Raw genomic sequence first — 15,373 nt, 5'->3', positions numbered from 1 at the left:
ATTCCTTTATATGTAACTTGGTGCTTTTCCCTTGCTGCTTTTAAAGTTCTCTTTTTGTCTTTGAATTTTGGCAGTTCTGGTTTCAAGATTCCAGTTCCCTTAGGGACAAGGCATTACTTCAGCTTGACTCTAAATGGTGGGTGCACTAATGACTGGTAGAGGTCATGAAGTGGCTCTGTAGTAGCTTGTCCTTAGTAGATAAGATGTAATAGCACCTCTGCTTGGGTATGGCATGATATGAGGCGGGCATGGTGCAGTGGCAGCTTAGCTTCAGGAATGGAGAGATACGATACCTATTTGGCCCCAGAGTATGATGCACTTTGGCAGTGACTCAAGTTATAAGATGTTGCAGAGCAGTAGCAGCTTGAGCCATGAGGTGCAATGCACAATGTCATCTCCTTCTTTGGGAGTATCTCAGTTGTGTGGGCTCTGTGAGCTTCCTTAACTGGGTTCAGAGCCTTTGAGGGCTGCAGGAATCTCCAATAGCAAAGATCCCAGTTGTCCATGGTGGTAATGGGATCTTCTGGGGTCCTCTTGCTTACCTTTCCCTGCAGGGAGAAGACATTCCTGGTTCTAAACTGGTCAAAACTTGGGGAGTGAAGTGGCAGAGGTGAATTGCCTCCTTCCTTTTTCTGTGTGCCCATCCTGGGTTTCTATGTTCTATAGGATTTCTACTGCTTCTCTGCTGTTCTCTGGTGCTCTCCTTTAGTTACTTTAGTAGTTATTTGTTGTTTTAGGGTTTTTTTTGAGGGGCAAAGGAGTGCTAGGAGCTTCTAATTTGCCATCTTGCTGATGTCACTCCCAATTTTAAAATTACACATTATATATAAGATAAAATTTAACTCTCTCTCTCTCTATATATAATATATACATGAAGCTCTTCTCTATAAAAGCTTAGACTCAACTTTCCATGTCATTACTGTACAACCACTAGTGGTATCACACTTTATCGTATCATTAAATCCTGTTTAATTTCTCACTGTCTAAATGCTTTTTGTCTCATTCCAGATGATACTTCTATTTTCACAGCACTTTAGTATTTAAAGGGCCTATATATCATGAAAGGACATGACCCAGGTATGCTGAAATCTTATTTCTAGTGTCTACAACAGGTTACGCCTACCTCATTTAACTTTGGACCTACGCACTTTCAATCTGAGGCTCTGGGGCACTTGATTTGCATTCACTATATACAGTTTCCAGCTTTCTGGAAGTCCAGCATTGCATAATCTTGAGGGAAGGAAATTTAGCAATGTGCTATTTGTGTGTGTGTGTGTGTGTGTGTGTGTGTGTGTGTGTGAATTATACCTATAGTGATTGGCTTGCTCCAGCTTTCTCTTTTTTACTTGGGATTGTGTTTCCTGTTTATATGAACTGGGGTGATCCAGAGGCCTCCACAGGCAATAAATCCTGCAAGGGCAGAAAAGATAGGAAAACATTCTTTCCCCTAACACAGTTCACAAGATGGCTTTGGAGCCTACAGTGCAGTTTTTATGGTTTTAAAAATGTTCTAATGTGGATGTGCCCAAGGAAGAATTAAGAGCAGCAGAGCATTTCTCTCTTCCAATTCTCATTCAGAAAAAGCTCTAGGAAGCAGATAAGAGATTATGGACAGGAATAGAATCATATTTGATGTGAAGACTGAAGTTTAATTATGAATAGAATCAGGGAGAAAGTTATTTCTGAAATCTCTCTTTCCTCCCGGTAGTTGAATTTTCCAAGATAAAGTAGAAGAAAATGTGTATGCTTTATCTACAAATGAGCTGCATCTGGAGAAATGATTTTCTCTCCTTTATGGATTATTTGTTTAATTTACTAGAGTGCACCAAATAACAGACATTTGGCTTGTTTTCTTCTCAATACTCTTGTTTTATAGATGAAGAAACTGAAGGCCCAAAAGACAGTAGATTCTCTTTTCTTAATACATGGTCTTCTCTCTTTTCCCATTCATCTCTAAATCTTTTCAACATACATTCACATTTCTTACCTACCCCACCCCCTCCACAATTTCATGTTATTGATCTTGGTTTTGTTCAGGTCTCACCGGCAACAGCAGGTTGAATATAAAGGTGAGATTCCTGAAGTGTCAACAAATAGTGATCGAGCAGTTAAAACTCAAATCACATTCACTGCAATTACAAGAGATTGAACAGAGCAGACATGTGTTCCTCAAGCTCTCCTGAGTCTAGAAGGAGAAATTTATAAGGAAGCACATCTCAAATCCCTGAGACAACCCATGATGCTCAATGAAAGAAATCAAAGATCCAATATCTGGAGAAAAAAAAAAAAATCTGGCTGGGCGCAGTGGCTCAGGCCTGTAATCCAAGGACTTTTGGAGGCTGAGGTGGGCGGATCATAAGGTCAGGAGATTGAGACCTTCCTGGCCAACATGGTGAAACCCCATCTCTACTAAAATATAAAAAATTAGCTGGGCATGGTGGCAGGTGCCTGTAGTCGCAGCTACTCGGGAGACTGAGGCAAGAGAATGGCGTTAACCTGGGAGGCGGAGCTTGCAGCGAGCCGAGATTGTGCCACTGAACTCCAGCCTGGGCAACGGGACGGAGACTCCGTCTCAAAAAAAAAAAAAAAAAAAAAAAAAAAAAAAAAATCCAAGAACTTCCAACAATGGTTTGTTTTTAGTAAGTAAAACTGTTAAAGGAGATGTGAAGTTGTAGAGAAGAAAAAGCAAGTGTGTACAGAGAAGAGTTAAAAAAGAGACAACTCCCTCAAGTGACCAAATGGCCCAGGGCTGGGCAATAAATCTCTTGACAGTTTCTCAAAGTCTAAGAAATCTGTGTTTATAAGTTACCTAAAACACCTGCTCAAGTTTCACTTTTGGGTGACTTATGTTCTGTAGAATTTAGCTTGAGTTTTAAAAAGTGATGAGTGATTACTGAAGCTGACCCTGATCCCTATTGAGTTTTTCAAATTAAATGGATTGCATTTTGCACAGATAACTTGTGTTGTAGTTAAAGTATCAGGCATCAGCTTCTCTGAAAAGGGATAAACAATGGAATGAACTCTCAACATTTCCATTAACTTTTTTTATTTTGAACTGGTTATAGATTCACAAGAAGTTGCAAAAATAGTGTGGAGAGATCTGGTGTACTCTTCAAACAGCTACCTTCCTCTCACTTCCCATGGTAATATTTTATATAACTAGAGTTCATTACTAAAACCAGGAAATTGACATTGATATAATACAAGTAACTAGTCTACAGATCTTACTCAAATTTCATCAGTTTTTACAGGTACTCATTTTTTATGTGTGTAGTCATAAGAAAATTTATCCCATTTACAGATTAATGTGCCACTACAGCTCAGATACAGCACTGTTGCCTCACCTAAAGGAGGAAACGAACCTTTCACACTACTCATCTGTAGTCACCTTACCTTAACTTTTCGTATGAATGAATGCACCATGTAGTCCATTGTCCTTATTTGTTGTTCACGAGACAGGAAACAGTCTTCTTATCCATAAATATATGGATAAAACTTTATATATATATATATATCTTGGATAAACTAGAGAGTGTTTTAAAGGTTCATCTTTTTGTGGGAGAGAAAGAAAATACATATTTGGAAATTCTTTATTTAAAGGTTAAAAAAGGTTAAAAATCAGATGGTGTTAAAGCAGACATTTCATATGCATATGCTTGATAAGCAGACAAGTCATGTACAAGTGTGAAAATGCAGAATACAAATAATGGAAACCTATGACATATTAATGGAACTTGAACTCAAGTAATGCTCAGTTGGCCAAAGAAAGCTCATAAGACAGCCTAGTTCAACCTGCAAACCACGAATTTACAGTTACTATCTTTAAGAAAGAGATGAATAAACTTCAAAACTTTGAAAAAATCAGAATTTGTCTCAGGAAAATAATGACATTCCATAAGGAAAACTTCCTACAAATAAGTTAAATCTTCCTCTTGCCTTCCATTTGCTGAGCTGGGTTCATGTGATGTAATCATAGAATGAAGAGGAATAAACCAAGCCAAAAGAGGCCAGAAAGGGGACAGGCTCAGGACAAAAGGAAAGAGAAAAGATATATTTAAAACACCAGTCAGACCCTTTCTGGACGTCATACTTCCTCAGTTTCAGCACCAGAGTTACTGTAGATGTTTATTTTGTGGTTTTCATTCTTCTCTCTGCAAAAACATTCTTCCTGATAAAGTTGGCCATGATATTCCAGCAGGACTGCCCACCACTTTGAGAGGGTTGCTCATGATGGGCAGATCTTCAGCTGTGAGTGATGACTCTTTTACTCAGCCTGGGTCTTGGTGGGAATGGGGAGTTCCAAGGCAGGTAGTCAGGCAAATAGCAGCCATGATAAAGGTCTATGTCCAAGCCAGGACCAGAAAAGCAAACTCAGTTATCTATATGCAAGCTCATTGTTTTTTTCCTCATCTGTTTTAATGCATGGGAGAGATCTTATTAGATGAAAAGGTACAAAACACTGGGCCCAATTTGAGTTTTTAGTTTATTTTTTGAGTAGTTCTATTTATTTGTAAAGGTTGGTATATCATGATTTTTATTTTTGTCTTTGATGTTTTCCAAGGAACAAAGAAAAATATTTACTTGCTCTTTTAAAAGATATAATAAAACTGATTTTATATTACAATTATTATATGGCTCCATCTGATGTCAATCAGTATTTTCTCAATCTAACACAGGTTATTGAATTTCAGTGATCTTACTTTCCTGTATATTATCAATTATTCCTAACTACAATGAAAAAGAATGATGAAATAGCCCAGAGGAATAATGAAATAGTCAAATCATTACTATTATACCATCCTTCAGTTTTTTTCATTGTTTTGCTTAAAGTTTTATATCAACTTTTAAGAAGGTATAAAAGAAGTCTGGAAACATCATATTTATAGTTTATTTCTTAGCTTTTATTAAGTACAGTTGAGAATCCAGGAATTTTTTTAATGTTTCTCCATAATGACAAAAAGAAGGAGTTGACAGAGAAACAGTTTACAAATTGGCTAGACGAAGATAAATGCAAGGAGACAAGAGAGGTCTTTGACATTCTAATAATGGTGTGAAGTTGATTGTATAATAAAAATTTTAGTGAGGCTTCAGATAACAGTATCTTAGGTAAATTTTCCCAAATTCAGTAATAGATGAATGAATTACACATTTCTAAGGGCAAAATGAAAATGTAGTATTTTCATGGTCATGCAACAGAACAGACTTTATTATGCAAATATTTTGTGACCAGAATCTAGACTATTCTATTCTGCCAAAAGGCATATTACACATTCTTTCATCGTTCATAAAGCTTGTGCACTGAAATTTACTTGATATCATTAATAAATGGATAAACAGTTGTATATACAAAGTTGAGTAGTAAAAAATAGATGCTGTAGTCATGAAAAAATTGATTGCATTCGTCATTCTAATTGGTATTTATAAATCTAAAAATTAAAATGTGTTATAATTAAGGATCAAATAAGATGACCATTTTCTTTTCAATAAAATTATGTACCACTGAAGTTTATCAAGGATCACATTTTGATGATACAACTGCATGAAGCAGAATTAGAAGTAATGACAAGACAGAGCCTAGCAGAAATATATTTGAAATCTGAGATCAGAATTTATAAGTTGGATATGTCTCTCTAGTTGAATTCAAAGTACAATGACTTTTCTATCTATCCCTCCCTCCCTTCTTTCTTTCCTTCCTTCCTTCCTTCTGTCCTCCTTTTTCTTTCTGTGTCTACCTATTTATCTGCCTCTCTTTAAAATCAGGAACATATGGAATAAAAATTTGGGTGTGCTATATTTAATTCTTATTAAAATGTCTAATAAGGTTTTTTCCCACTCTACCTTTATGCTTACTTTTGTAATTATTCATGAGATGACAAACATACACAAAATAAAAAGGGACTATTGTGCCCAGATGGTAGTTATATCTACTTTCCTGGTATGTTGTGGGTTAAATGGGGTAGAAAAAACAATACTTACTCAGTGAACATTAAGAGCTCCTGGACGTTATTGTCTACTTTTCTTATTTAAACATGTATTTGATATAAATTTTGTGAAACAACATGACATACATTATGAGGAATATTAGCCTGAAGCTGATACAATATGAGTCTAGCCCTCATTTTGCCACACTGCTATGTGATCTTAAGTAAATGATTTTGTTTTTCTGCACCTTAATTTTCTAATTTTGTAAAATGAGTGGGTAAGAAAGTTTTTCTGTCTCATGCACGATGAAAGATGTAGTCATGTTGAAATGAATAAAATCTGCTGTTTTCTTCTGTAGGCCATCAACACATATGTGGGCCAATTCTATTTCTTAAATTGTTTTGTTGGAGGCTGAAGCAGATATTATCCCATCATCTTTCTCATAAGCCGATCTTTCATTTAACTATTCAGTCCTTCAGCCACCAAATACTTAAGTACCTGTTCCATGTCAGCTGCTGAGGAAAAAAATCAGACCTTGTCCTTAAAAGTCAGATGTGTCAGAAGTAAACTCAGCAAAGTATGTAAGTGTTTTGTTATGAATCTAAGATACAGAAGAAATTCAAAGAAGGAAGTCATGTAGTCTCTGGGTGCATTGATGGTGAGAGTAGTTACGCTAAGAAAAGGGGTAAGGGAAAAGGTGATCCTTGAGCTGATATTCATACCAGCTAGTATAGTAATTCTTTTATTTTTACTATTTGTTCCATGGCAGAAGAATCTGTTACTGAGAAAAGGGGCTCACTGCTCAATGTGCTAGAAGCCAATACTATGACACGGAGGTTTTGAGTAAACAAATTATTTTTATTGCAGGTTGACCAATAAGGTGATAGGAGTGTATCTCAAACCTGTCTCCCTGTGCTGGCTCTAAGGCCGTATTCTTATTAGAAACAGTTTGGGAGATGGATTCTGAGATTAGCAGGTGACTGATGCAAGGAAAGGGGATATCTGGAAAGTCCTCAGGCATGCAGAGTTATCTCTTCATTTCTCTTCGTGGGTCACATGTGCAATTTCAATGGGAGTTAGTATGAAACATGCTGTGGAAATGTGGTCCCTGACACCAGCAGGTTCATTCTGTGCAGACTCCAATCGGCCATATTGGTTTTAACAGATTCAGCCAGCATTTTAATCTCATTAGTAGAGAGTTTCAGCATTTCAGCAAGTTGTATCTTTTCTTATCTGTCATCCTGTGAGGTCAAGAGTTTCTATCAGTCACTGGTTTCTTTAACTCTTTGGGGTATGGTTTCAAATCCACAATGGCCAGGTAGCAGTCTCAACTTCTATCTTAATGGAATCATTGTCAATTCACCTGAAATAATCATCCTTCCTTGGGAACTAGAACCCCTAAGCCAACAGAACTCCACACTGTAGGAATGAAAAGTATTAGATTTAGTAGTGAAAGGAGACACTCCTACTTCCATTCCTTGATTCTCAAACTGTATTTCCTAATTTTAGGGGAACTAAGTTTCAGGAAGCCATTACATTGTTCTATGCCAAAGTGAACACCATTGCACTTCTTTTGCTGTGAAATGTTACTTGGTTAAAAGCATTTTTTTCGTATGTGAAATATCACAAAAGTGAACACAGCATCCCAACCTCACAGTTGGTTGTGATGACAGAAGCATTGTAGGTTGGCAATGAATATCCATATTCAGAACATATATCCATATTCAGAATACAAGCACCCTTTTGGAAGGGGTACGATGAAATCAATCCTTCATGATGTGGCTGGCTGGTCTTCCTAGGGAATAGTGTTACATCAGGGCTTTTCTTTTAGCCTCTGCTATTGGATGATGATGCATTTAGAAGTAGCAGTCACCAGATCAGACTTGGTGAGGAAAAGTCCATTTGGTGGTTTTAAAATTTGTTCACAAATTCTTTCACATACTTCCCTTCAAAAGGTGGGCCGAATTCTCTCCTTCAATGTGTGATGAACGAAATGATTTGAATCTAATGAATAGAGTGGCAGGAATGATGCATTTGGCTTTGAAGCCTAGATCATAGAAGGATGTATTCTGCTGGTTCTCTGGGGATGTAGGGGTGTGCGGAGAAGAAGCCAAGTTTTGAGGACAGTCAAGCAATCTTTGGAGAGGCCCACATGAGAAGGAACTGAAACCTCCTACCAAAAACCAGCACTAATTTGCCAGTCATGTGAGTAAGCCACAGTGAAAGAGAGACTGTAGTGTCGGTCAAATCTTTAGATGACTGCAGTCACATCTGACAATTTAAATGTGACTTCGTGAGAGATCCTGTACCAGAACCACCCAGTTAAACCATTCCCAAATTCCAACAGGAAGAGGTACCTTTGGAATAAATTCTATATTTTCTAATCCAAATTCCCTCTTTATATATCATCCCAGATATTAACGACAACAAAACATAGGCCCTTATTCTTTCTTGCTGCCTTATTTTACACTCATAGTAAGGTTGAATGAACTGTGTTTTTTGCTCTCTTTCTCATATCACATACTGTGTTTTTTGCTCACTTTCTCATCCGCAAACATATCACATAAATATTTACATTAAATAAACCCTTTTTTTGTACATAATCTTTTGCAGATAATATAGGGACCATATTAGAGATTCCCTGCCCTACTTTTCTCATCTCTACTAGGAATCTTAATGAGAGAGAAGACATAGAAGTAAAATACATTAATACAATTTTAAATATCAGAGTATGGATTACTATATCAAAAGTTGGATTATGAAATAATATATTTAAAATTTTAACAATTCAGATTAAAAAATTAACTTCTTTTATTGCATATGTTAATTGGAAAAATATATAAGTACAAAAAAATTAGGAATCCTAAATAAATTAGAAAACATTCATAATTCCATTACCCACAGTAAACAGTATTAATATGTTATGTCCTATGCCTCTCTCTATTTTATTTTTAAACATCGATCATGTAGCAATTACTCTTTAATAATCTCTGTTTTACATAGTGTTCATGAACATAATTCTGTCAGTAAATACTCTTATGTTACATATTTAATAGACATATATACACAAAATTATTTATTGAATCAATCTATTAGATAACTGTTTAGAGTGTTTCCAATATTTTTACTATTCACAGTGACACAAATAAATATTACATATATTAATAATTATTTTCTTAGGGCAATAGAGTGAAAGAATTTGGAGTAGGTTTACTAGCAATTGCCCTCAAGAAAGGTTTCAATAAAATCCTTTGTTGTGAGTTGATGTCATAAAGGCTGCTATAAATTCTTAAGAGGTAAAAGTTCAAGTCCCTTTATCCTGACAATTAACTAGATTAACTTTTTGTTGGTAGGGTTTGGATTTACCTGAGACCATGTAGGTTCATTATGTTTCTTATAGTTAAAAACCTAAGAAAGCTGTTACATGTGTAAACACATCAGACCAATCTGGTTCAACTTTTATGTAACAAAATTGTGAGTTGTTTTTCAGTTGCCATGGCCTCCCAGGTTGAAGGTCATATAACATTAGCACTGGTGGAACCTAAGTGCTCAGACTAAGGAATGGCGATTTAATTAAGAAGCGGACACCATATGGTAGGATCCAAGGTCTAATCAGATTGAGCTCTGGCGTCACTTCATCGAAGGATCCGGTCTGAGGAGGTCTCCTGGCATCACACCATCACAAGATCCAATCAGAGCACACTTCATTACCGTCTGACTATAAAACCTGTCCCAACTCTAAGCTTGGGGAAATAGATTCAAGCTTTTTCTTCTGTCTTCTTGCCGGTTGACTTATAATAAAGCTTTTCTTTTCTCAAAACTGATGCCATAGTAATGCCTTCTATGCACATGGTGCAGTGAGCTCATTGATTGCTCAGTAATACATAAATTGACTAGGAAAAAAATCCTAGGCCTTGCTGTTTGCAAGATGAAGTTTTGGCAGATGAGACTCTATTTACCATTGTGTATGCCTCTCTACACTGTGCTGTACTGCACTGCAGAGAGCAGCTCACCAGGATTCTGCCTAACATATTCTCAGGGAAGGTGTTGTATAAAGCAAAGTTGGTCCCAGTAACAATGTCTTAGTGGCAAAGCTGTTAGTTAAAAAGAATGGCAAATCTTGAATGTTTACTTAGAAGCTCCTTAAACCAAGGGGTCACTGATCGCTGAAACCAAGACGTCATTGATTGCTAATTTTGGAGCAGTGGCTCCTAAACTTTATCATGGATAATTATGACTGAGGTACTGATTACAATGTCTCAAACAAACTCTGTTTCTTAAGGCCTGAGATGATACCTACTCTTCTTATCAAACCCTCTAAGGGTTTTTGATGCAGGTGATCTTGCCTATAGCCCACATTTTAAAAAATGGGCTCTAAGATTGTATAGTCTACCACCCTCATTCTGATAGTGATGAAAACTGAACCCAGAGCAATGATTAAATGCCATTCCATGAAACTCACACAAGAGTCTGGCTAGAACTTGACTCTCCTCACTTCCAAATTAATAGTATTAAAATGATACCCAAGGACCTCACTTTTTTAAAAGAGAAAAAAATGCATGATTATTGGCTTAAGAGATTTTTCTCTTAACAACAACAATAAAAGTTGTTTGGCTAGAAATCCTGAAAACTTGAACTAGCATGTCCCAAACATCAAACAGAAAAAGGCGCTCCTGTGGAAAGAATGCATGGGCAACATGGCACTAAGAGGCTGATGATTCCTGCAAGGACAAAGTCTCAGAATACAAATGACAAACTATGTTCGCACAGTTTCCTAGGAACTTAAAGCACTCGGTAGACAATTTTTTCTTATCACGAATAATTCTTACACTGGACTTGTTATTACTGATTCCATCTTACTGCCATAGAGACAAAAACTGAAAGAGAAGTGCCCGGTTTGTGGTAATGAAGGCTGTAGTGCATACAGCTTAGGGGATGAGGAGCTGCCTCAACTTCTGTTAAGATGGCTGGCCCATAATCAAATGAGTCCTCAGGTCTCCACTTGGCATAGGAGAATCATTTTTAAATATGATCTGAGCATACGCCTTGTCCTGTAGATTTCAGATTCCTTTTAAGGCCTATTGTTTTAAGGTCCTATAGCCTAATGTCTATGTACAGATAGATACATGTAGATAAAGATAGTTGTAACCACCTGTATCCCAAGCAGATTAGATATAACTTAGAATAACCACTTTCAGTGCTGGAAGTAATGAAAGTAGAATAGAGAAGGAGAAGCAGGTTTACATACTGATTTGTCCCAATGCTACCTGTTCGGGAAGTAAGGCTGATGTACAAAAAAACCACCTGTAAGACCATAAAAAAAAGGTCTTGGAACTCTTGGTCCCGGTATATAGGTTATCAAGTTTAATTTGAGCACCAGAGTATGAGCCTTATTTTTCTTTTTTACTTTTTAATATTTGGGGAAAAAGAAAATTGCCATATATTAAAAAAATATATTGCTCACTGTTTTCAGTACCTGAGAATAATTTAATTTTAAAAATAGATTGCACGCTTGAAACTTATAAGTTGCCATTGTGAGTTATAAAGTTCTGAGGTTTGTTTACTTTTTATAACTTATAAGAAGTTGCCACTAGTTTGCATTTATTTATTCTATTGCTATGTATTGCACACCTCAATGGAAACAACGGTCCATGGAAACAATGGGGTCAGTGGAAACAATGGTAATACTACTGCTCGAAGTGAATAACCTGTTTCTATTTATTAATTAAAAGTTTTGTATAATATGTTTACTTTTTCTATTTATGTGCAATTAAAAACCGTTTTAGGCAAATAGTCTCATTAGAAGGACTGGATTAATGACTATGAAGAATGGAAGCCCAAAATTAATTGTTTAGTGAACTAAAAAGGTGAGTAACACTTGTCTAAATCTTTACTGGGCCTAATGAACAGATATTTTCTACTTTGCAATAAATGTCTGCCTTTAGACATATATTTTTGTAATCCTGATCTTTAATATAGACTCAATTATCTGGCTAAGTGGAGCTTCTCTGCATAATTTTATTGCCATCTTATAAACCATAGAATTTTTATTTTGCCCGAGGAAAGGATAAAAATGAGAATGATTGATGATTCCTATTTATCTTGCACACTGAAAAAATTTAATGCCGTATTTGCTTCTGTCGTCAGTATTAATTTTTCATTTTAGTGTTATGGGGGAAAATTGTGCAGCAGTATTTGCATATCATATTATAAAATTCTTTTTTTCTTAAACGTACATAGAATATTTGCTTTCCCAGACAACCTTCTGTTCTTCTTCCTTTCCAGCAAGTTGTTCATAATTTAGATAATAAAGTCAACTTGGCAATGGAGAAACTCAGACATAGAAAGATATTAAATAACATTCTTAAGCTAGCACAAGCAATTTGTGACTCCGATGTGATCAGAATAGGTGGTAGTTTTTTCACTAAGTCACATATCCATTTGATATATGAAATACAGAATATTCTTAATGTTGAAATGTTCTCTCAATTGTATAATAATGTTTGAGACATTAACGTCTTTGCAAGTCATGCCATATGGAGATGCTATTCCCAGTACACCATGAATATGTGTATGCATCTGTAATTAGTGATAAAATCTTACTTGTTGTGATCACATTGGAAAGAATGAAGCACATTCTTTTCATGCTATCCTGAATGTCTCTGCAGATTTATTGCTTAGAACATATTTACTTGTTTGTTGCAACATCTGCTAAACCTGTCTGTGTCTTATTAAAATAGCAGACCTAAGTATCAAGTGGTGTCATTGGACATCACTCTTGGGTTGGTTATGCAAGTTTAATCGGGTAAAGGTCATGTTTGAAACATGTGGCACTCACTGTTTTCATAAGTTAGATTCTGCTCATTTCAATAACAAAGCTATTCTGACAACCGGTGTTGAGAATTGGATAGAATTCTACATAACCACCACCCCACAAACATGGGTTAACAGTGATGTTGATAACGATTTGCACAGGACATAATTGTTTCCAAATGAATTCAATATGTACTATCTCATAGACAGAGTCAATATATATAAAGGAGGCAAAGGATACCAGGCATCCATATGGAGCTTTACTCAACTTGAACAGATTCAAGCAGCTTTTTAATTAAACCTTGGTAATTTTCCCCTATTGGAGGCAGCTGGAAGTCTTGGACGACCCCCCTCCAAAAGCTTATCACATTTTTCAGCTTATCTCAATCCTATCACTTTTTCAGAGTTTACCTCTCTAAGTAAATATCCCTGATTTTTCTAGTCCATTTCTTCCTCTCTGATTTCTGATCTCTTAAAGCATTTATTGTCAGCATCCCATTATTTAATACTTGAATACATACTGCCATTATTATATAATATTTAAAGAGTTATGTTCCACATTGTTGATTCCTGAGCGGTGTCCCAGGCTAATGTACAGTGTAGTAAAGTTCTTTATTTGAAGGGAACATAAGCCAACCCAATCATCTCCAAATTCTGTTTTCTTGCACCCACTGCCCTCATAAACCACTACTGCTCCAATGTTTCTCTTTTCAATGACCCAGCAAACACCTGTATAGTATCTCGTTATATGTATATACCACATTTTAATTATACATTCAATTGTTGATGGATATTGAGTTGTTTCCACATTTTGGTTAGTATGAATAGTGCTGCAATGAATATAGAAGTGCTAATGTCTCCTTGAGGTCTTGTTTTTATTCCATTAGAAGTGGGATTGCCGGATCATATAGTAGTTCAGTTCTTACGTTTTTGAAGAACTTCCATACTATTTTCCATAGCAGCTGTGCCATTTTGGATTCCCATCAACAACATTCAAAAGTTCAAAAGTTCCTTTTCTCCACATTTTCGCCAACACTTCTTGTCTTTTAAAAAAATTATAGCCAGGCCAGGTGCGGTCACTTACATCTGTAATCCCAGCACTTTGGGAGGCCGAGGCGGGTGGACCATGAGGCCAGGAGATCGAGACCACCCTGACTAACATTGTGAAACCTTGTCTCTACTAAAATTACAAAAAATTAGCCGGGCATGGTGGTAGGCGCCTGTAGTCCCAGCTACTCGGGAGGCTGAGGAGGCTGAGGCAGGAGAATGGTGTGAACCCGGGAGGCAGAGCTTGCAGTGAGCTGAGATCATGCTACTGCACTCCAGCCTGGGTGACAGAGCAAGACTCCATCTAAAAAAAAAAAAAATTATAGCCATTCCACCAGGTGTCAGGTGATATCTTATTGTGGTTTTGATTTCCTTTCCCTGATGATTAGTGACATTGATCATTTCTTCATCTATCTATTGGCCATTTGTATGTCTTCTTTAGACAATATCTATGTGAGTCTTTAGCGCATTTAAAAACTGAGTTATTATGTTTTTTAAACCACTGAGTTGTAGGAGTTCCTTAGATATTTTGGAAATTAACCATTATACATTGAGGTGTAGGAGTTCCTTAGATATTTTGGAAATTAATCAACATAAGATACATAGTTTGCAAATATTTTTCTCCCTTTCTGTAGGTTACCTTTTTACTGTGTTGCAATAAACTATTACTCTTCAATAAAAATGAATGAACTTTGAAGGATGAGGTCTACTTGGCTTGGTTGGGATAAAAAGAAAGACTAATCTTAGGGGCCTGCCTTCTGCCAGATGCAGTGCCGTTGCCCCACTATTTTAAAAAAATAGTTATTTTTTTTATAGTAAAGGTTCTTTGTCTTACAAAAAATAAATGAACTACTGAAACACTATAAAACCTGAATTAATCTCAAAAATATCATGTTGAGTGAAAGAATACAGACACATATGAGGATATGTTTTATGATTCCACTAATATGAAATTTCAGAATAGGCAAAACAAACCTACAGTAGCAGGAAACACATCAATGATTTCTTGAGGCTAGAACTTCAATGTGCTTGAGAGGCCATAGTGGGTTGATTGAAGTGTTTTATATTACATTTGGGCTGATGATAGCTTAGGCATATACATTTGTCAAAACTCATTTTGTTATACACTTAAAATGGGTGCATTATATTTAAATTATGTACTCTAATGAATTTAAACCTTTGAAAAAAGGTGCTAAACATTAAGAATAAAATAGTCTTCTAGGTTTTGCCACCATGTGTTCCTTGCCTTATAGAATAGTCCCTTGAACTGTTAGGTTGGTGCAAAAGAGTTGCGATTTTTGCTATCAAAGGTAATGGCAAAAGCAATTACCTTTGCACCAACCTAATACTGTTCTCCTACTTCATCCTGATTTTCTGTTGCAAGAGTCCAGCACTTAAGTGGTTAAGAAGGAGTTTCTTGAATGTTAGGAAAGGAAATAGGCAAGACACAATTGACCAAGCTGGAATTATCTCTTGCTGTAAGAGGTAAGCAGAATGGCAGGAAAACTCACATATCATTTTCATTGTGTCATAGCTGTAATGCTTTTACTGATTACTCGATGTATGAATTAGATCCAGCTTCTTTTTCAAG

At 36.2% G+C, this 15,373-nt stretch overlaps 1 long non-coding RNA gene across 1 annotated transcript in view; it reads right to left on the bottom strand.

The window, feature by feature from the left end:
- Positions 1-4,881: 4,881 nt before the first annotated feature.
- Positions 4,882-15,373, bottom strand: part of LOC105475209 (uncharacterized) — a 36,598-nt gene continuing 26,106 nt past the window's right edge. The window contains exon 4 of the long non-coding RNA XR_983210.2: positions 4,882-14,086. This is a non-coding gene — a long non-coding RNA (uncharacterized lncRNA). The remainder of the gene's footprint in view (positions 14,087-15,373) is intronic.

This window comes from Macaca nemestrina, chromosome 6 (assembly GCF_043159975.1).
Source record: "Macaca nemestrina isolate mMacNem1 chromosome 6, mMacNem.hap1, whole genome shotgun sequence".
NCBI classification, from domain to species: Eukaryota; Metazoa; Chordata; class Mammalia; order Primates; family Cercopithecidae; genus Macaca; species Macaca nemestrina.
Note: the sequence above shows the minus strand (reverse complement) of the source record. Positions and strands in the feature narration are given on the sequence as shown.